Genomic DNA, 21,736 nt, shown 5'->3' with positions numbered 1-21,736 from the left:
CTGCTCCCGCAGCTCACCACGCTGCCTCTGCCTCTGCCGCCATCTTGGATCTCCCAATAGTTGATCTTTTGTACATTGCTGCTATGCTCTTGTTGTTGTGAAGGATGGACAATCTCCTCCTGTGAGATTAATTACCTCTGAAAAATCCACCTGAAGGTCAGCTATGGGTCAGATCTGACTCGACAATGTCCAACAACAGCTGTGCTCTTAAGGAGCCCTAATAGCAGAATAGGGAGCTCTGGTGGCCTAGTAGTAAGAATCTGTGCTACAGTTCTAAAGTCACGGAGTTTAAATCCACTAGCTGCTCCATGAGAGAAGGATGGACAATCTCCTATGGGATTTACTATCTCTGAAAACCTGCTGCTGGGTCAGCTATGGGCCAGTTCTGACTCGACAGTATACTACCACCACTACCACAACACAGTTTTCTTGACAATGATATGCAATCCATATTGAAGGCTGTATTCTTTGATCTTCTGCAACAAGTGCTTCAAGTCCTCCTTACTTTCAGCAATCAAGGTTATGTCATCTGCATAACACAGGTTATTGGAGAGTTGTCCTCTGATCTTGATGCCAGATTCCTCTTCTTAGAGTCCAACTTCTCAAATAATTTGCTCAACATACAGATTGAATGAATAGGTGTGGAGAAGGAATACGACCCTGACATACTCCCTTTTTAATTTTAAGCCATAGTAAACCAGGCTGCTCCTTGGAGGCAAGGATTCTTTGGACATGTTGGCAGAAGGAACCAGTCTGAGAGTTCATCATGCTTAGAAGGGTAGAGCACAAGAGAGGAAGACCCTGGATGAGATGGACTGACTTAGTGACTGGAATCATGGGGGTAGGTGTGTTGAAAGAAATTAAATTGGCTCAAGATAGAGAAGGGTTTGGAGCTGTTGCACATAGAGTCACTATGAGTAACAAGTGACTTGACGGCACCTAACAACAATGTTTCGTTTCTCTTGGTCAACAGCCTCTTGGTCTAGGTATAGGTTCTACATGGGCACAATTAAGTGCTCTGGGATTCCCATTCTTCTCAATGTTAGCCATAACTTGTTATACTACACACAATCAAATGCCTTTGCATAGTCAATAAATCATAAATAGACACTCTTCTGATAGTTTTTACTTTCAGCCAGGATCCAACTGACATCAGCAGTAATATCCCTTGTGTCACAGCCTCTTCTAAATGCTGCTTGAACTTCTGCAAGTTCCCTATCTACATACTGTTCTCGCAGTTTTTTAATGATTTTCAGCAGTATTTTGTTTGCATGTGATAGTAATTATATTGTTCTATAGTTTCCACATTCTGTTGGATCACCTTTCTTGGCAATGGGAACAAATAAGGAGCTCTTCCAATCTGTTGGCCAGACAGCTGTCTTCCAAATTTCCTGGCATAGAATGGTGAGTACATCCAGGGCTGCATCTGTTAATTGAAACAAGTCAATTGATAACTCCTCAATTCATGAACCTTATGTTTTGTCAATGTCTTTAATGCAGCTTCCACTTCCTCTTTCATAAACTTTGCCTTCTGCTCATATGACATTTCCTAAAATTTTTCAGTGTTCATCAATTCTTTTTGGTACAGTGATTCTGTGTATTCCTTCTATCTTGTTTTGATGTTTTCTGGGTCATTCAATATGCACATGGCATCTTTCAATATTGCAACTTGAAATTTGTTGTTCCATTTTCTCAGCTTGAAAAATGCAGAGCAAGTTCTACCCTTTTTATTCTCCTATTCAAGCTCTCTTCATATTTTAATATAATACTTTGCTTTGTCTTCTCGAGCTGCCCTTTGAAATCTTCTGTTCAGTTCTACTTTGGCAAGTTTCCCCTTTGTTTTGCATTCTTGATGTTCTAGTGCAATTTTTAGTCTTTTCTGACGTCCATTTTTTTTTTTATTTCTCCTCTGTCTTTGCAATAGTCGTTTGCTTTCTTCATGGATGATATCCTTTCTATTATCCCATAACTCACTGGTGTTCTGTGCTTTAAACATATTCTTAAGATGATCTTGAAATTCAGATGGGATAGATTCAAGATCATAGCTTTGTTCTTGTGGACTTATTTTCATTTTCTTCAGTCTCAAATTGAACTGGGACTTGAGTAATTGATCATCTGACCTACAGATCTGACCTGGTTTAGTTTTAACTGCTGGTGTTGAGCTTCTCCAATGATTCCTTCCACAGATGGAGTCAATCTGATTCCTATGCAGCCAACCACGTGAGATCCATGTGTAAAGTCATCATTTGTGTCTTTTAAAAAAGGTATTTACAATGAATAAATCATTGAAAATATAAAATTCAATCATTCCATTTCCATTCTCATTTCTATCATCAAGCCCGTATTTTCCTACAACTATTCTTTCTTCACTCTTTCCACCCTTTGCATTCCAGTCACCAATTATGATCAACACATCTTGATTGCATGTTTGGTCAAACTACAAGATTTGGCAAACATTCTCAATTTCTTCCTCTTTGAGCTCAAGATGGAGGAACATATATTTGAATAATAGTCATACTAACGAGTCTTCCTTGTATGCATATGGATAATATCTTGTCGCTTACAACATTGTATTTCAGGATAGAACATGAAATTAACCTTTTTACTTTGAATGCAACACCATTCTTCTTCTGTTTTTCATTCCCAACATATTATTCTACATGATTTTCGGATTCAAAGTGGCCAAATCTAGTCCATTTCAACTCACTAATGCCTAGTGTATAAATGTTCATGTGTTCCATTTCATTTTTTTTTTACAATTTCTAGTTTTCCAACATTAAAGCTATGGTCATTCCATGTTCCAATTATTAAATGTTTCCCCTCACTTCAAGTGACTTCCAATCTAGGCTCTACTATTACACTACTATAAATAGCTGCATTCCTCTACTGTTCATAGGGTTTTAAGAGGTCTGTGATTTAAGAATTGGATGGCCAACGCTGCTTCCTAGTCTGTTTTAATCTGGGAGCTCTACTAAAATCTGCCCATCATTGCATATCAATGTCAAGAAAACAAAGATTTTCTTACCACTAGATCGATAGGTAACATCATGATACATGGAGAAAATATTCAAACCGTCACCAACTTTATCTTACCTAGATCCAAAATTAACACCCTGGAAATCAGGAGATGTATTGCACTGGTCAAGTCTGAAAGTAAGGGCCTTTCCAAATTATTGAGGAGCAAGGATGTCAGTTTGAGAACTATCACTTGCTATGAATCTGAGAGCTGGATAACGAATAAGGATGGCAGAAGAAGAAGTGATGCCTTTGAGCTGTGATGTTGGAGAAGAGTGCTGAACATCTTATGGACTGCCAAAAAACAGACAAAAATATCTTGGAGAGGTTGCACCCAGAGTCCTCTTTAAAGGCAAGGATGATGAGGCTTCAACTCATATACTTTGAGCATGTTACTAGAAGGGGCTATTCCTTGGAAAGGGTCATAATGTTCAGAAAGGTAGAGGATTGGCGAAGGAGAAGGCACAGTAATTGTTGCAATGGGCTCTAATGTGTCAAGAAGTGTGAGGATGGCATAGGATAGGTAAGGATTCAGATCTGTTGTTCATAGGATCACTATGGATCATACTCAACAGCACCAAACAATAGGCTACAGTTTAACCATTGCACTACCAAGACCCATTTATATTCTATATTCTTTATTCTTGTTATGTGGTATTGAGTCTACAACTCATCTGACCATAGGAACCTTACCTGATTCTGCACCATCCTCATGATGTCTCACTTTCTCAAATCTGATTTTATGGTCACTGTGTCAATCCATCTTGCTGAGAATCTTCCTCTCTCTGATTGTGGTGTTAGCCTAAACATGATTTGCAAAACCATGTGTCTGCAGTTAAGGTAGCTGAAGATTAGAAGAGGCTAACTAATGGCTGAAAAATAAGCTAGATTTTGGCTGTGGGACTAAGAAAAGTAAAAGAATGCTTCCAGCACCGAGGAGCAAGACTTGAGACAAGCAAGGCTTGTGGTGGCAAGACCCTGGTGAGAGTGAAACCCTGGTGATGGAGAGACTGTGGCATTGCTGTGGACAAATGGTGGCAAGGTATGAACTGAGGCTTCTTGCATTTGTGTTAACCGCAGTTAAATGTTTGGCTGTAGGATATTTGAAGGAGAAGCTGACATAACTGCTCTGGGACAAATCTTGCTGAATGATTTGGATTTGACTACTGAACAGAAACTGGATTCTGGACTTACTGAGGAATTGTGCCTTGGAAATGTTGGGCTAAATCCTGCACTTGGACTGTGAGACACTCTTTGTCTCTCTCCCTCACTTCCCTAATAAACTCCATTGTTGGTACTATAACTGTGAGTCAGCAATGAATAAATGAACTGCTGCTGGGGCTCTATTGTCACCATGGGGCTGGGCTATGGGTTTTTTTATCTGCTTTCTGCTCTGGAGGGGTAAGGGGCTTTGCTAGTCTTACTCCCTGTGGCCCTTTCAGAGAGATGCTCATGAGTCTGTTTTTCTTTCTCCTATTTTCAATTCTTTAGACACTGACTATCTTTCCCAACACTTTTTTTTTCCAAGGACTGGACCCTCCTGACAACATGCCCAGAGGATGTCAGATGAAGTTTCACCATCTTTGTCTCTAAGAAGCTCCCTGGTTGCATTTACTCCAATACAGGTATGTTTATTCTTCTGGGCACCTTTGGGATATTTGGCACTGTTCTCCAACACCACAATCAAAAGCATAGGTTCTTCTTCCATCATCCTTATTCATTGTTAAACCTTAAGATGCATAGAAAGCAATTGAAAATATCATGGCTTGGATCAGGCACACCTTAGTCTTTAAACTGACATCCTTGGTCTCCAGCTATTTGGAAAGGTTGCTAGCAGATTTTCTTAATGAAATATGTCTTTTGATTTCTTTACTGACATTCCCAAGGATGTTCATTGTAAAATTAAATCATTGACAACTTCTATCTTTTCACTATCTATCATAATGCTTGCCTAATGGTCTAGAAATGAGGATTTTGGTGTTGTTTTTTTTTAAAATGTGGAGATGTAATGCATTTTGAAAGCTGTAATCTTTGACCTTCTGTAAAAGTACTTCAAGTCTTCACTTTCTGAAGGCAAGGTTGTGCCATCTGCATAACAGTTTGGTGACGAGTCTTCCTCAAATTGTGACGCTACATTCTTGTTCATATAGTACTGCTTCCTGTGTGATTTATATCATTAATATCACATGTAAATAAAATTCTACTGAAACTTATTTATAAAGGCCTGAAACAACCCATCAACAAGGAAATGTCAAAAATTCAAGCTAGATTCAGAAAAAGTCCTGTAATGAGGGATAGTGTTATTGATGTGAGATGGGCTTTGGCCGAAAGCAGAGAATACCAGAAAGACTTCTTTTTTTTAAATTTTCGTTTTTATTTTGTGTGTGTGTACCATCAAATCGGATCTGACTGGCACATGAGGAGCTTGTCCCTCCTTCTCCAGCAGAGCATCTGGTGGATTTGAACCACATGCCTCTGGGATTGCAGTGCAGCTTCTTGCCACTAGGCCACCAGAGCTCCCAAAGACTTCTATTTGTGTTTTCATAACTATGCAAAAGCACTGGGCTCCGTGGATCACAACAAATGATAGATATCTATGAGAAGAGTGGGAATCCCGGAATACTTACTGCATTCATGAGAAACCTGCACATAGACCAAAAAGCAGCTGTCCAAACAGAATAAGGGAGCACAGCATGACTTAAAATGAAGAAAGGCATGTGTTAGGGTTAATCCTTTCTCCCTTTAATACTTAGAAACCTTCATCTAGACCAGTGTGAGTTTTGTCTTCATGTTGCTTCTTCATATGTAAGTTATCGGTTTTTCGGGGGGGTATACAATCCATGAAGCCCCTCCAACATGCCTACAATTTACTGTAATTTTCTGTCCATTGGTCCAACTCTGCAGGAAGTAAACATTGAATGAGGATCTAGCAAAACTCTGTGATGTCCTAACAGGAAAAGGATAAGAAACAATTGCTGTGCACCCACTTTCTTTTTTTTTAATTATTATTAAATTTTATTAGTTTTAATGAACATTTACAGAGATTTTGGGTTCTCATTCATTCATTCATTGTTGCACTGTTTTCTCTACCCTCCTCCCCAGTTCGTTCTTCTTCCCCACCCCAAATGTCTGTTTTAATTGTCCAATTGCCACAGTGCACCCACTTTCTAATGTTAATTTTTGGTTATGCTATAATCCACGGGTGAGTTTCTTCCAAAGAGTTTTTACCCCAGTGACTCTGCTCAAGCCAGGTTAATTGCAAAGCTTGGAGGATTTTCTACAAATGCACATGTTGAACTTGTCTTGCTAACACTGTGACAGAGAAGCAAGATCAAAGCACAACATCCAGACCATATGGCAAAAGGCAGGTGGGGATATGATGTTACATCTTGGGCAAACACGAAAAGGGCCCCAAATACCTTCCCCACTACCCCCTGCCTTTGGTCAGCACAGGGTTCATGGATATGGAAATATAACTGCTCTAGGCCTAAATGCAACATTTGCAGCCAATCCAAGCCCCTTGGCCTTGAATGATATCAGCTGGATCCTTCTTGTGGCTTTTTAACTTGATGCAACTCTCATATTAATGCATCGATGCATCTTAGTATGTGATAAAAAAAGTTATAGGTAACCTTAAAAATACAAAGCTGAGAGATGTGTGACATTGAAGTTGGAAGTTTAATTTTCTGTGGAAAATAAAGAAGGGAGACCCCCACTGTGACAGAACAAAATAAATTCATTAGAAAAGCAGATCACATGCATACAAAACTAGTGATAAAAGAATCAGACGCACAGCACAGCTCTGGGATAAGGGAGTAAGCTTTCACAAGTGAGAGTGGTCTGGGTCCCAAGAATTATGAATGGTCCAGTGCATTTTACCAAAGTTAAAGTAACATGTTCTTTCTCCTCGTGATTAATCATTACAGTAGCCCTTAGGCACACAGAGTAAAGTGAGACATAAATCAAATTGACCCAAACACCATTCAGCTACTTTCATAGCATATGTAAGTTACCACGGTTGGCACTCCTCTGTGTGTCCCACAGTGTGGGGACAACACAGTAGACCACTAAGACTACCAGAGTGTGGGGTTTTGCCTTTAGAGTCACCACAAGTTTTGCAAAAGCAGCCCAACAGTGAGTCTTGTAGGCTCTCAGTTTTCCCAAGATAAAAAAAATAAAAAATAAAAAAATTGAGAGTGCCCCTTCTCTCTTACTACACAAATAGTTGCAACAGGAAAATGAGGTCGTTTTGGTAAAAGTATATTGGAAAGTATAATGCACAAGACAACCAAAAGCTATTAAATTACTACCAGAGAAATTTGTCTGGATGCAGAGTGGTGATTCTTTCTCTGGAAGAAAACCAGTGGGCATCAATTGTAATCACATATCTATAGATTGCAGATGAATCCAGGCCAGGTTGTAATCAGGAGGGAAAGAACGAAAATGAATGGATCACTTAGGCCAAGTGTAAAGTGAGAACTCAATGTAATCGATTAGAAACGGAGGTGAGCGTTTGTGGTCCTCACTGGGCACTAATCAGACCTTCATTGGGACGTCAGACCTGGCACCGGTCTTTATATAGAGTTTCTAGAAAGTGAGTCACACGAAGTCCACTGCATGAGCAAAGGGGAGCAAACTCAATTGTTTAAGGACAAAGAGCTGGAGCAATTGAGCAGTGCATAATCAAAGGCTTGGTTTCCGTTTGGAAGCATGTGGTGGGTATTAAAAAGAGGCCTGTGACAGTTTTTGGTACTCAGTCATTTTGTTTTAGCCCATTGCATACACTGATGCAATTACGTTTGCAGCACTGCCCAGCGCCAGCTGTACTTAACAACAGCCAAGTCAAATGCAAAATTGAATCATTTCCTTGCCATGCCATCTTACAGGATTTTACAGTCTGGTTGGGGACAGTTGTAGTAACACAAATAAAGCAGTTCTGCAACAACAGTGAGGTGCATTTAGACTTTAAGAAAATAGCTAAGGAGTTTATTTGGAAAGGAACTCCTATAAGTTTTGGGTTTTGCATCTCTCATGATACTTTAGACAGGCAAATACTGGCCTTAGTTAAATCATTGAATATGGATTTTTCTCTTCCAGCTTTAGAAAAAAGTGATTCTATTTTATTTTTCTTTAAGTTGTAGAGAAGCAGTCAGATATAAGGTCTGAGTGGCACAAATGGTTAACAAACGCTGCTAATTCACACATTGGAGACCCATGTCCACACAGGGGAACCTCAGAAGAAAAGCCTGGCAACATTCTTAAGAAAAATCAGCCTTTGAAAATCCTATGCTGCTGCTATAGTGTGACATAGGTTGTCGAGGCCATGAGTAAACTTTGACTGGACAAGTGGCCGTTGTGTTTGTTTATGTATGTGCAGAAGGTCAAGGACTGCAGCCTTCAATATGGATTAAGGTTCAATATCAAGAATCTCACCGCTGGGCCACTTGGCAGCATCAGTATGGATGGTGAAGAGATTGAGATTGTTAACAGCTTTAATTTGCTTGGCTCTACAGTCAACACTCTTAGCACCAGCAGCCAGGAAATTAAAAGAAGTATTGTGATGGGAAAGTCTGCTTTTAGGGACCTCTCCAAAGTAATGAAGAGCAAGGTGTCACTCTGGAGACTAAGGTGTGCCTGGTACAGGCCACGGCCTTTGCAAACACTTGCTATGCATCAGAGAGCTGGACAATGACTAGGGAGGATAGAAGGAGAATTGATGCCTTTGAGCTGTGTTGTTGGAGAAGAATATCGAGTGTAGCATTGACGGCTAAGAAAACAAACAGGTTCATCCTGTAGAGGGTTAAACCAAGCTGCTCCTTGGAAGCAAGGATTCTGAAGCTTCATCTGACATATTTTGGACATGCTGCAAGAAAGGACCAGTCCTTGAAGAGGGGTGTCATGCTTGGTAGGGTGGAGGGACAGCGCAGGAGGGGAAGACGCTCTATGAGGTGGATTGATTCAATGACTGGGGTAATGGGGATGGGCGTGTCAGAGACAGTGAGATTGGCACAGGACAGAGCAGGGTTTAGGGCTGTTGTACAAAGGGTCGCTATGAGTCGCAGGTGACTAGACAGGACATAACAATAACAGGAGCAAATTTGTCTCTAGTGATTGGGATTGGAGGTTAAAAACTAGTAATTTTTTTTCTTTTTTGTCCCCCCTTCATTTCAATGCATACCGAAACCCAAAGCTACTATAGTGTTTCCTCTCAAATTGTCTTTCTGTGTCTCTTCCCTATTAAGACTTATGATACAGTTATTTCCTCAGACATGGCTGCACCAAGAAAACAAACAAAACACCATTATAACTTTGCCCTTCATCTCCACATCCTTCAATCCCACATCTGCCTGATAAATCAACATTGATTCTACCACTGGACACCTTCCCCCTCACTTCTCTTTATTTCTGCTTACCAAATTCAGATTTCAATCACTCAAAATTTAATCACTTAAAATTTCGATTTCCAATATCCTCTTCCCTCAATTACTTTTGCGTACCATTGCCAGATCTCCTTTCCAAAAGCACTCTCTTCTTGTCAATCCCATACTTTAAAGTCTTCAATGAGTCTCCAGTAGTGGATTTCAAAGCCTGATCCCTGGGGCCGCAGTATCAGAACCAACGAGGGAGCTTGTTAGAACTGCAATTTCTGAAGCCTCACCAAGACCAATTGAAAAGGAAACTCTGGGGATGGAAACCAGCACTCTGTATTTTAACAAGTCCCCCAGGGGCGTTTCATGCACATTCAGGTTTGAAAGCCACTGGCCTACAGCATAAATTCTAAACTCTTCAGTTTGAATTTTAGATTCTATGTTATCTTGCCATAACAGATTTCTCATATATTTTCAACACTAACCCCTTCATAATGTCTATTCTGGCTAATGTTACATATCCACTTGGCGAGGCTTTGATTTACAGTGGTGACTAGATAGAAGGAGAATTGATGCCTTTGAGCTGTGGTGCTGGAGAAGAGTATTGAGAATACCATGGACTGCTAGGAAAACAAGCAGATTCGTCCTGGAAAGGGTTAAACCGGGGGGCTCCTTGGAGGCAAGGATTCTGAGGCTCCGTCTAACATACTTTGGACATGTTGTGAGGAGAGACTGGTCCTTGGAGAGGGACATTATGCTTGGGAGGGTGGAGGGACAGCACAGGAGAGGAAGGCCCTCTATGAGGTGGATTGATTCAGTGACTGGGATAATTGGGATGGGTGTGTCAGAGACAGTGCGATTGGCACAGGACAGAGCAGAGTTTAGGGCTGTTGTACATAGGGTCGGTATGAGTCGCACGCGACTCGACGGCACATAACAATAACAACAGATTGTTGTTGAGTGCCAGCCAATTGGAAATAACTCACAGCTGACCCTTCAGTGTGTTTTCAGAGGCAGTAATCCCAAGGGTGGAGATTGCCCATCCTCCAGTGGAGCAGCTAGTGGATTCGAACCCTGTGCCTTAGAGACTGCAGTGCAGCTTCCTACCACTAGGCCACGAGTGGTAGAGACCAGTTTCCACTTTTTGATATGATGGCTACAACCAGTCTCTTAGAAAGAGAGTTTCCTTGGGGATGGAGTTTGACTAACATTCAATAGAGCTCACCTATGATACTTTCTACGTTGGACTGTGAATAAGGAAGACTTCAGATGTAGGATCAATGCCAGTAAATTGTTGAAGAATCCCAACGTGTTGGTGGTGTGTTGCCTCAAGTTAGAAGTGACTTAGAGCTGACCTTCCAGAGGCTTTTCGAAGGCAATGGCTTGTGCATCTTTCTTCCATGGAGCAGATGGTAGATCCAAACCATCTGCTTTTAGATTGCTTGGCAATACAACTCCTTACCCACTAGGCTGCCAGAGCTTTCTTTGATACCATGAAATGCCAAAAATACCCCAAATCTGTCTTGGAATGAGTGCAGCCAGAGTGCTCCTTAGATATAATGATGCCTGGTGAAACGTCATCTCACACACTTAGGGAATGGTGTTAAGAGGGGCCGGTCCCTGGTCGTGTGAACAAAAGCAGAGGGTCAGCAAAAGAGAGGAAGCCCTTCAATGAGATGGATTAACACAGTGGCACAATGGGCCCGGATATGTCAGAGATGATGAGGACGGCACAGGATAGGAGAGGGCTCAAGTCCATTATTCACAGGGGTGGCTGGGAGTCATACTAGACTTGACAGCACATAACAACCACAAACCCACTAAAGGGTCAGCTATGAATTGAAACCAACCGGACAGCAATGAGTGAGTAAATGACATGTGATTTTCTGGTTTTGTTTCTTTAACGAACCCAGATTAAGACCCTGTGGAATTTGTTTTATATTTTCACTCTTGTATTTCCTCATCCTTCCCTCCTTTTGACTATAATGCCTTTTTGTAACTCTGTGTGTGTGTGTGTTTCCATCTCTTCTTCTGTTGCGTATAAGGAAAGAATGTAACTCCTTAACTGTTAAGCTACCAGAGCTCCAAGAATATAAAAATATAAATATATGAATATAAACATGAACATATAAATATAAAGATACATAGAAATAGAAATGATATATGTGTACGTTTGCATTTTAATGAGTTGCCCTGACAATCCAAAGGCAAGAGGTTTGAATCCACCAGTTACTTACTCTGAGAGAAAGACAGGCTACCTTCTCTGGTGAGATTTACAGCCTCGGAGTGCCCACTAGAGGGTCAGCTATGAATCACTTCCTACTTGATGGTATAGAACAACAACAACACTTCTCATGGAAGCAGACCACCAGGTCTTTCTCCCATAGAACCAACAGATAGGTTCAAATCACAAACTTTCAGTTAGCAGCTGCCACTTTGCCAGTGCACCATCAGGTCTCTTTGTTGAGACTGATTTTGAGCTATTTCTACTGACCCTTTAATGCTATGTAAATTTCTCTTCCCTTTGAAGCCAACCATTGACTGAACTCTTACTAGAATCAATGTCTTCATCACAACTGCTTTCATTTGCTGCACATGCAGCTTTTAGACCACTGCAAAAGCTTTTGACACTTTCCTTGCACTAATCCAACTGCTGTCAAGTGGATCCCAACTCATAGCAACCCTGCTGCATCCAGTTGCCGATGCTGTGAAACTTTCCAAGAAGAGGCTATTTACTGTTGTCCCTCGGAGCAGCTGGTGGATTTGCTGACCTTTCATTTAGCAGCACAACACATAATGTAGCATGCTGCCACCAGAAGCCCTTATTCTTGCATCAAAGTAAGGTGCTATAGAAACCACAAGCACTTGTTCCAATTTCACTTACAAATTTAACATAACACAAACTCAGGAACACATCTTAGCTCTCTTGGACAACCCTAGGACTGCAGTAGTAAGGGACACAAAATTACGTACACAATTACATGCCTTGCAGAAGAGAAAGTGTGACTAAACAGTGTAACACTCTGTATCTGGTAGACCTGTAGAGATTGGGGGTGGGGGGGAAGTCAAATTGACTATCTGAAGTCTTTATTTGGTTTTTCTTGATATGCAACCCAATCAACATCGTTGTAAAACCTGAGCTACACAAGCATAATGTCATATTTTACATATCAACCTCCTAATGTACAGAAAATAACTGCCTCTAGTAAAAACCACTCAACTGTTTTCATTTAACTTTCATTAATTCTGTTTAAATGTGCTTTAAAATTCTATTACGGAATATGCTAGAAACCTTTGCGTTCTAGGAAAGCACTTTGTATCAGGGGATAAAAGCCAGTTGCCATGCTGTCAACTCCGACTCATGGCAACTCCATGTGTGTCAGATGTGAACTGTGCTCCCTACCAGGGTCTTTGGTGTCTGATTATTTGGAAAGTAGATCACCAGATCTTTCTTCTGCGGTCCCTCTAGGTGAACTTGACAGTCCAAATTTCTGGTTAACAGCTTCACGCCTTAACTGTTTGCATCACTCAGGGACTCCTGAATGTTCTTCACTGTTGTCAGGTTGGAACGGCCTCATAGCAGACCCTCCAGTGGGTTTTCAGAGGCTGTAAATCACACAGGAGGCGACTGTGTTTCTTTCTCACGTGAAGCTGCTGGTGGATTCCAATTCAAGAGGCTCCACCTTTGGGATAGCAGTGCAACACTCTATGGTCTAGGCACTAGCTGCTCCATTAGTCAGATGATTTAAAGAAAACAAACCACAAAATGTCTTTGAGTCCATTCAGTCTTAGGGCAACCCCATCTGTTACAGAGTGGAAATGGTCCATAACACAGACAGAGATTACTCATCTTTCTTCCTTAGATCTGCTTATGGATCCGAACCATGTGCCTTTGCATTGGTAGCATAATTCCTTGCCAATAGGTCAACGACCCTTAGCACAAACCTTTGGCACCACCACCACCTAGGGCCTGTTACAGACAGTGGTATAAGATAAAGTTCATAAATACCAGCAACTTCTCTGGTAATGTCTGGCAGAAATTTTATTATTGTTTTCAGCTGAAATATCTTGCAAAGGAAAGGGAATATGTCAATTAAGAGGTCATTAAGGATTCAACCCAAAGTGCATGAGAATAATGAAGTACAATGTGGATGAAGAATAGTGTGAAACACAATGTATATAAACTTTGTAAGCAAACCAATTTAAAAAAAAGAGGTTAAGGTTTAACACAGAGGTCAAGATTTATAGCATATTATTCAAAATGGGTGACCCTGGAGGACATTGTGCTGAGTAAGGTATCTCAGTCACAAAGGGACAAATGCTATATGGTGCCTCTGTTGTAGAATGAGGCTGACATTGGGATGGGGGTAAGACTGAGAAAAACTGGATGAAATATGTTTACGGCATTGATGTCTTTGGGGGAGAGAAAATTTTATATTTTAGGGCATTATGTTTATCGTAAGAGTACGGAATGAGGGTTGCAGAGTGGATTATATTTGGGGGTTAGGGGATGTGTGTGGGGGATTGCATACCAATGAGGGAGTTTTTCTTTTGCGTTTGAAGGAGAGGAGCAAACGGCAGGTGGGGGAGTGGGGAGAGGGGTACAACAATGAATGAATGGTATTCCAAAATCTCTGTAGATGTTCATTGAAATGAAAAATAAAGAAATTTAAAAAAAAGATTTATAGCATATCATAACATGGAGGATAATATCAGATAAAAAAGGAATTATGACTATTCAAGTTAATGTTGATGGTCTCATAGGTAAAGAATTATGCTTCTGACCCAAAGGTAGTCAGTTTGAACCCACCAACAGCTCTGGGGGAGAAAGATGGGTAATCTCTGCCTGTGCTATTTATAGCCTCCTGCTAGAGAATCAGTTATGAGCTGCTTCTGACTGGACAGTAACAAGGAAAAGAAAGCAATTGATGATATGACCTTTGGGAAATGCAGATTCTGAGGGAGCAGGCCTAAGGAGTAGCCCAAGAGTCTGTATTTTTAAAAAGCTCTCAGGGTTTGTTGATGTTTGCCACACTTTGGCAAAACTCCAGTGCATTATAAACTTCTAAGGGCAGAGAGTATCTATGCTTGCTTATTCTTAGTCAACATTTTATCTCTATTTATCTATCAGTTTATCTTTTTAGATAAACTATTTATCTAGCTATTATCTGATTGTTCCTATTTAGTGCCATCAGACTAGATTGAACTAAAAACAAACAAAAAACCCCAACAACCAAACAGAACAGATTAAACTGAAAATTTATATGGGAAATACGGAAACACTAGGATAAAGAAAGTATTAGGTATAAACCTAAAATTTAACTCTCAAATTGGAAATTCTGGTTTTCTTTTGACAGTCCCAGTTTATTTATATCTAACAACCAGTATAATTATTAATAGAGCTTTTGATCGCAGGATATATAAAATGTATGGATATTCTAATGCTAACTATTCTAAACAATTTTTTAATCTGGAATGACACAGATCTCACATTGATTTTTTTAAATTACTCCTTATATAAATGGAAACAAGTTTTACACAAATTCCTCCTATAGAACAGTATAATAAAGACTATAATATTCTTAAATTTTTTCACTCCACTAACTCAATCCCATAAGGGCAAATACTGTATATAAAACTATTTTTGTAGAACATGTATGAGGATCTAAGGGGTGAGGAGGGAGCAGAGGGATGTGGCTGGGCTGGGGTGGGGTGAGATGGGTTGCACAATTTGATGGATAGATGGAGAGGTGAGTAAAGGAAATGGGAGTGATCCAGTGTGAAAAACAATGTATACTAACTTTGTAAGTAAACCAGTATAAGATAAAATTTTTACTGAATAAACGAATAGATGGATGGATAGATAGATAGACAGACAGACAGACAGACCATGTTATGTTGCACTGGGAAAAACCAAACCAAAACAACCTTTCACTTTTTCAACCACTATGAGTATTAGTGACTAATGCTATTGTTTCACACGTATTTGGTTGGGGAAAAATATGGTTTGAAAATTACTTAGTTCCATATCAATATGCATATCTTGAATTTTCAAACAACACTAATTCCTTGTTTTGTGACGTGCATGAGTTCTTTTCCCTAGGAATCTTGAAAATCACTATCCCAGAATGAAGTGATCTAAAAAGTACTTACAGATTCTTTGGTTGCACATCTAAACATATAAGATGACTATTAATCTTGCATGTCCCAAAAGGACCCACAAAAGTAATGAGAGAGTTGCTCTTAGATGAATGACTTTTTACTTTCCAATTAAAAAGGGGGAAGGAGGCCTTTTATCAGACTTTTATTTAGAGGAACAAGGGTGACATTAAAGAACTTTAGCCATTACTAATTAATAATATAAAGTTACAAAGCTGGGGGGGAATCAAACTATCATTGACTTACTGCAGATTTAAAGTAGCTGCATTGATTAGATCTTCGTAGTGATAAGATTTCCTGGAAATACGTAAGAGAATTTAAAATGTGTTCGGATCTTTACATGTATTCTTTATATGCTTGATTGTTTTTGAAACTCCATAAATTAAATATGTCTTATCTTGGCGATTTGGCTGTTTACTGTAAAAATCTTACATTTTGCAAATATTAGATGTTTATTGATTGTGCTAGCCATTAAAATAAGAAAAAGAAAAACTCAACTCAACCAACAACTTGGTTGTCTAAGGGAAGCTTTTCCTTAAAAAGGAATTTCATTTTAGGTCTTCTTTTTGCTTTTGGATAAGAATATTTACTTCAAGATATCGTTCTCAAATCAAATAGATTGCATTGTATTCATCTTACCCTGTCACCTTCTGAGAAACCTTACAGGTTTTGTTTAAGGTACTCATCTAAAGACAAGGAGCTCTGGTGGTTGATTTTTGTGCGCTGCTAAACCAAAAACTATGCCTCTCTGGCAGAAGAAATCCACCAGCTGCTCTGTGGGAGAAAGATGGGCAATGTCCTCCTGTCCAATTTACAGTCTTCCCCCCCAAATTGGATTGCTTTTCTGTTTTATCTTAAAGCATACCTTCCCCTACTAGAATATTCATTCTAAATGGATAAGGCAAAGCAAAGCAAACAGTATGCTGTCTAGTAGATTCCAACTCGCACCTACCCTATAGAAAAAGAGTAAAACTATCCCTTAAAATTTCCAATGCAATAATCTCAGGGTAATGACCCTAATTTTGCCTGTTGTATGTAATAGAAGAATGTTTATTGTCAGGGTTCTGGCAAGATACAAATGGATAATTGAGAAGAGTTTTAATAAAAATGTTAGTTTCTGGCAGTATTTAGGGAACCAGCAAGTGGCAAAAACAGGACATAGATCTGAGAACAACAGGTCAGTTTCCCAGGATAGAGCAATGATGAGAAGGATGGAGAATGAAGCGAAAAGAATTAAATGGAACATTTGAGGCACCACACAAAATGCACCTATGACAGACTTAAGAAACACTTTTTCTTATTATGATACATTCACACAATGGAACAGTACACTGCTTGTAGGAGCAATGACTTTGGAAATTACTACCTGACCTGAGAGGGATTAGAGAGTTTTATGCTAAGTGAACTAACCCAGTCCCATAAAGACAAATACTGTACAAGACCATTATTGTGGAAATAGAAAGACAACTAGTAAAACGTGTATGAGGATCCATGGGGGGAAGGGTAGGAGCAGAGGGGTGAGGATTGGTGGTGGGGGAAGGGTAATCACAGGGTCATAGATTTTGATGGGTAGAGGGAGGGGTGGGTAAAGGAAATAGGAAAGATCCAGTGTGGAAAACAATCTACACAAACTTGGTAAGTAAACCAGTATAAAATGAAAACTTTATTTAAAAGAGGAAACAGTTTTCTTATGGAAGCCATACAAATTTTGAGGAAAATGAAATCAGCAGATTTTTTTAATGGTCCTAACTTCTGCCAGACAATCAAAGACTAATTGTATCAGCCTGAAGAAATTGACAGAATACCAATACAGGTGTTTAAACAAACCGATAAAGCACTCAGCATGCTCTTTCTCCTATGTGAAATAATTTGAAAGATAGGCCCCTTCTTAGCCACACAGTAACATGACAATATGAACTCAAGGGCTGGAGTGATTGTGGGGATGGCGCAGGATTTCGTCCCTTAATATCAGAAGCCAACTTTATGATACCTAACATCTTTTTGTCCTTGGGAAAACAAGTGGAATGATTTGTACCTAATGAGAGAGTTGGTTTGCAAACCAAGCAAAACCGATGCTCTTGTGTGTATCTGTTTCTGCTGACATGTTTCATTTTTGAGCACATTAAATACTGTACAATGAACTAAGCTAAAAACTAAAATGTGTTTGTCATACAGTAGTCAAATTAAAGAGATGACTTTGCTTAAATTAATAATGAAGGGAATACAAACAAAAAATGGAAAACCCATTTGTAAAGTGCTCATGTTCTTTTCTTTCCTTTAGTCTTTCCTTCCTTCCTCCCTTTTTTCTACTTCCTTTCATCCCTCCAAGTCCTACCCAATAGAATACTCTTTCTAAGGTAAAACAATGCCCTTGTATTGGACATGTATATCTTTTTTAAAACTTATTTTAATTGGTTTGCTTATAATAATTTATACACATCATGTTTTGTACATGTACTTTGTACTGTCATTATCATTGCTCTATGCCTATTATCACCCTGTTTTCAGGGTGACTCTCAAGTCTACATTGAACCTTTTCTCTTACTTCACTCCCCTCCACCCACTAACCTCTGCTATCCCAGTATTTTCCCCCATTTCCCTTTTTTTTCTGTTCCTCTGCTTTCCTTCCCCCTTTAAGCATTTATACATTTCTTGCTCAGTTATTTTATTTTCACAATAGCAACCTTATTCAATATTTATCCTTGTGTGACTTAGATATTTTACTCAGCATAATGCTCTCTAGTATCTCCCACATTATATAGACTTTTACGAAGTCGTTGTTCCTTAGTGCTGCATAGTATTCCATTGGGAACTGTGTATCTTAGTGTAACGTTGACACCAAGGCAAAAAATAAAGTCCAGATTATAGAATTGATGAGCTTGGTATGTAGAGCTCAGATTTAGCTCATTTTCTACAATGATTCCCATGAGCAGACACACTACAGAAATGTGCAATAGAATGTGTGAAGTGAAGCTGATATTTTGACATTTTCAACTGCTAACTTTTTATTTTCCTCTACATCATTTCCTGCACATTACATTTCCAGTATACCATCCACCATTTCAGTCACTTCTGAGGTTGAACCAGTTATAAAAAGAGAGGGAACAAGACAATATGTGCCATCGAGAATAAAGAGGTCTGTTAACAGAAACCATTGGATTAGAAATTTAACTTTCTTTAGGTAATGAGGGGGAGAAATCTTAATGAGGGGTGGAAAAATTTGTAACACCAGAACCACATTTTTGACAACTTAAAAGCCAAGGCTTGTGAAATAATTTGTTCTACGATTAGATGTTTCACTCATCATGTTGCTAGGCTATGACTACCACCACTATCTCTGCACTGTGAAGTGTATTGACCTCAGGGGTTTAAAAAGGATATTTGGGGAGGGTGAGTCTTTACCACAAAGAAAGAAATAGAAACCATCCACTTATTTCATCTCAGTTGGGGGAAAAAAACAGAAGGGAAAAGAAAAGGGGGACTAACGAAGAGACATCTAGCTCTTCTTTCTGCTCAAGCCCACTTGTTAGGTGCCATTGAGTCAAGTATGACCCATAGGGACCCTATGAAGAAAGATCTGAATCCTGCCTTATCTTGTGCCATCCTCACAATCTGACACACTTGCGCTCATTGCAGCACTCACTGTGTCAATCTCCCTGTCTGAGGGTCTTCCTCTACTTTGCCATCCTACCACCTTTTCCCGCACAATATCATTCCCCAAGGAATAGCTTCTCTTACCAACATGCCCAAAGTATGCAAGATGAAAGAGTTAGGTTAATCAAAGACACAGACTGTCTGTTATTGAGCTGATTCCAACTCATAGCAACCCTCCCCCAGGTTTCTAAGGTGATAACCTTATAAAGACTTTTGGGGAAAGATTACCAGTCTTTCTTCTGAGGAGAAACTGGGATACCATCTGCCAAGTGTTGGCAGTTCACTCTGTTACACATGACAGCACCCGGGTTTCTTTAGGTTAGGTTAGGGAGACAAAATAGTGTAGAGATTATCTTCGCCTAGATTTTTTTTTCTTTAAAAGGACCTCTTAAAAAAAGAAAAGGGCCTCTATATATTCATAGCCACTGCTTGCACTACTTTGGATGTGGGGTGGATATCTGCACTGGTCTCGTGCAGTAAATAGATGTACAGGATATACTTCTGATGAAGTACCTTGGACTATACTTGATTTGGGGAGAGGAAGGGGTATAGTTGGGGGGATGGAGTATAGTTGGGGTGAAACAGAAACAAACAAATGCCTAAATTCCTCCCAAGTGATTTAGAGAAGTTCGTTCTTTGTGTGGTTGCAGTTGGAAGAGGGGCTGATTACTCTCTGCCCAAAGTTTCAAGACTTTCCAGGCAGAATCATAACTAGAAATTGGGTCTAGAACCTCAGCAGCACAAGAGTGATCTCTGCAAATAAGGTGAGATGCAAAGGGTGCTCTAGAACTGCCTATGATGGGAAGAGAAGTGTCTCGGGTAGGATGAAACGTGAAGGACATGAAATAAGGAAGCCATTTCTTTTATTTTATTTTTTTACTTTAAAGTGTTGTGATACTGCATCAGTAACCTCACAATATGTAAGGGCTAGCCTGAAACGCCTAAGATCATAGGTGTTACAAGAATTTATATGCACCATTGATTGGTCAGAGCTCCTAAACTAAAATTAGAGAGAGAAACCATGTTGAAACCCTGACTATACTTGTGCAACAGATGGTTTCATTTGCAGAGTCACATATGTTTAAAATCCAAAGAAAGAAAGGGTCGTCTGCTACAATGCTTCTTAATTGTAGTTTTGAAAGCAGTTAATTTCTTTTCAGAGAGGAAACTCCCACTCTAGCAGCAAAACCTCTCAGAGTTAGTACTAAGGTTTAGCGGTACATGTGTGTTTAGGAAGGTGAGAGAAGTACGTAACACTTGATGTTGTTGTTGTTGTTGTTAAGTGCTGTTGAGTCGTAGGTGACTCTTACCGACCCTGTGAATGAAAGACCTGGACACTTGTATAACTTTCATCATTTCTCCAGGTTCATAGGGTATCTGGAGGCAAGATATTTAGGAAGTGGATGCCACTCCTTCTTCCAAGGTTGTATTAATTGGGGAGCTCCACCTATTACTTTCCCCATGGGTAACCATTCTCACATTTGACTCATCAGTGTCACAGTGTTCAGCTTCCCAGCAACCACAAGTTACCTCTGTACATCGAGTGGACAGACCAGGGCTATACGACTTAGAAGAATTTTTCACCAAAAACAATTAAACCCCAGTCCTGAGGGCTGCAGATTAGAGTCACCCACCTTTGACTAGCATTACTTTCTGTCCACTAGGCCATATGATCTCTCTCTATGCTGTTGTGTAACACTTACTTGACAATAACAAAAGAAGAGCAAACCTGCTGTCTCTATCAGAATGTCTGATTCATCATAACCCTCCATCCGGTTTCCAAAGCTGCAAATATTTAGGAGAGGAGACTGTCCACTTCTCTCCCTAAAGGCAGCCGCTGGGCACTCTGCACACTATGAAACAAATGTGAAAAGAGATGACATTAGCAAGTCACTGTTCCCTCTACCTAGAAAGCAGAAGCATCTAGACAATGTCCTGGGGAAAGTAGAGCATGGGTGGAAACTGTCGGTGAAGAAGTCCCCACTCACTGTTGTTTGTAGGCCGAGGCAGCTGCACAATCCCTCATTATGTCAGGTCCAATTTAAACTCTTCTCCTTCCAAGGGAACCCCAACCAAACCCCACTGCTTCTGACTCAATTCCAACACACAGAGACCCTCCATTGGATTTCTGAATCTGGAAATCTTTACAGTAAGAGGTTGCCTATTTTTCTCCTGCAGAGCAGCTGGTAGGCTCTATTTACTTATCTATCTTTCATTCATTTGAGTGAAGATTTACAAATCAATTTGGTCTTTCATTCAATCATTTGTAGACATTTTGTTTTAGAACATTAATGACAACTGATTAATGCAATTATTACAAAGTCTAAGCAAATTCTTCATACATATTGTTTTCCCCTTCACCTATTAATCTTCACCTGGTGTTAGAAAATGGCTCTGTAATTTGGAAGGCACGCAGTTCAAATCCACCAGCTCCTTCTCATGAGAAAGATGAGCAATCTCTTTCTGTGCCTCTGAAAACCCACTGGAGGATCAGTTTTGTGTTGGTCATGACTTGAGGAAACAACAACAACAATGTTCCA

The sequence above is a fragment of the Elephantulus edwardii genome, unplaced genomic scaffold (genome assembly GCF_000299155.1).
Source record: "Elephantulus edwardii isolate Elephantulus edwardi_28Jun2011 unplaced genomic scaffold, EleEdw1.0 scaffold00016, whole genome shotgun sequence".
Classification (NCBI taxonomy): Eukaryota; Metazoa; Chordata; class Mammalia; order Macroscelidea; family Macroscelididae; genus Elephantulus; species Elephantulus edwardii.
This window is presented reverse-complemented; position numbering follows the sequence as displayed.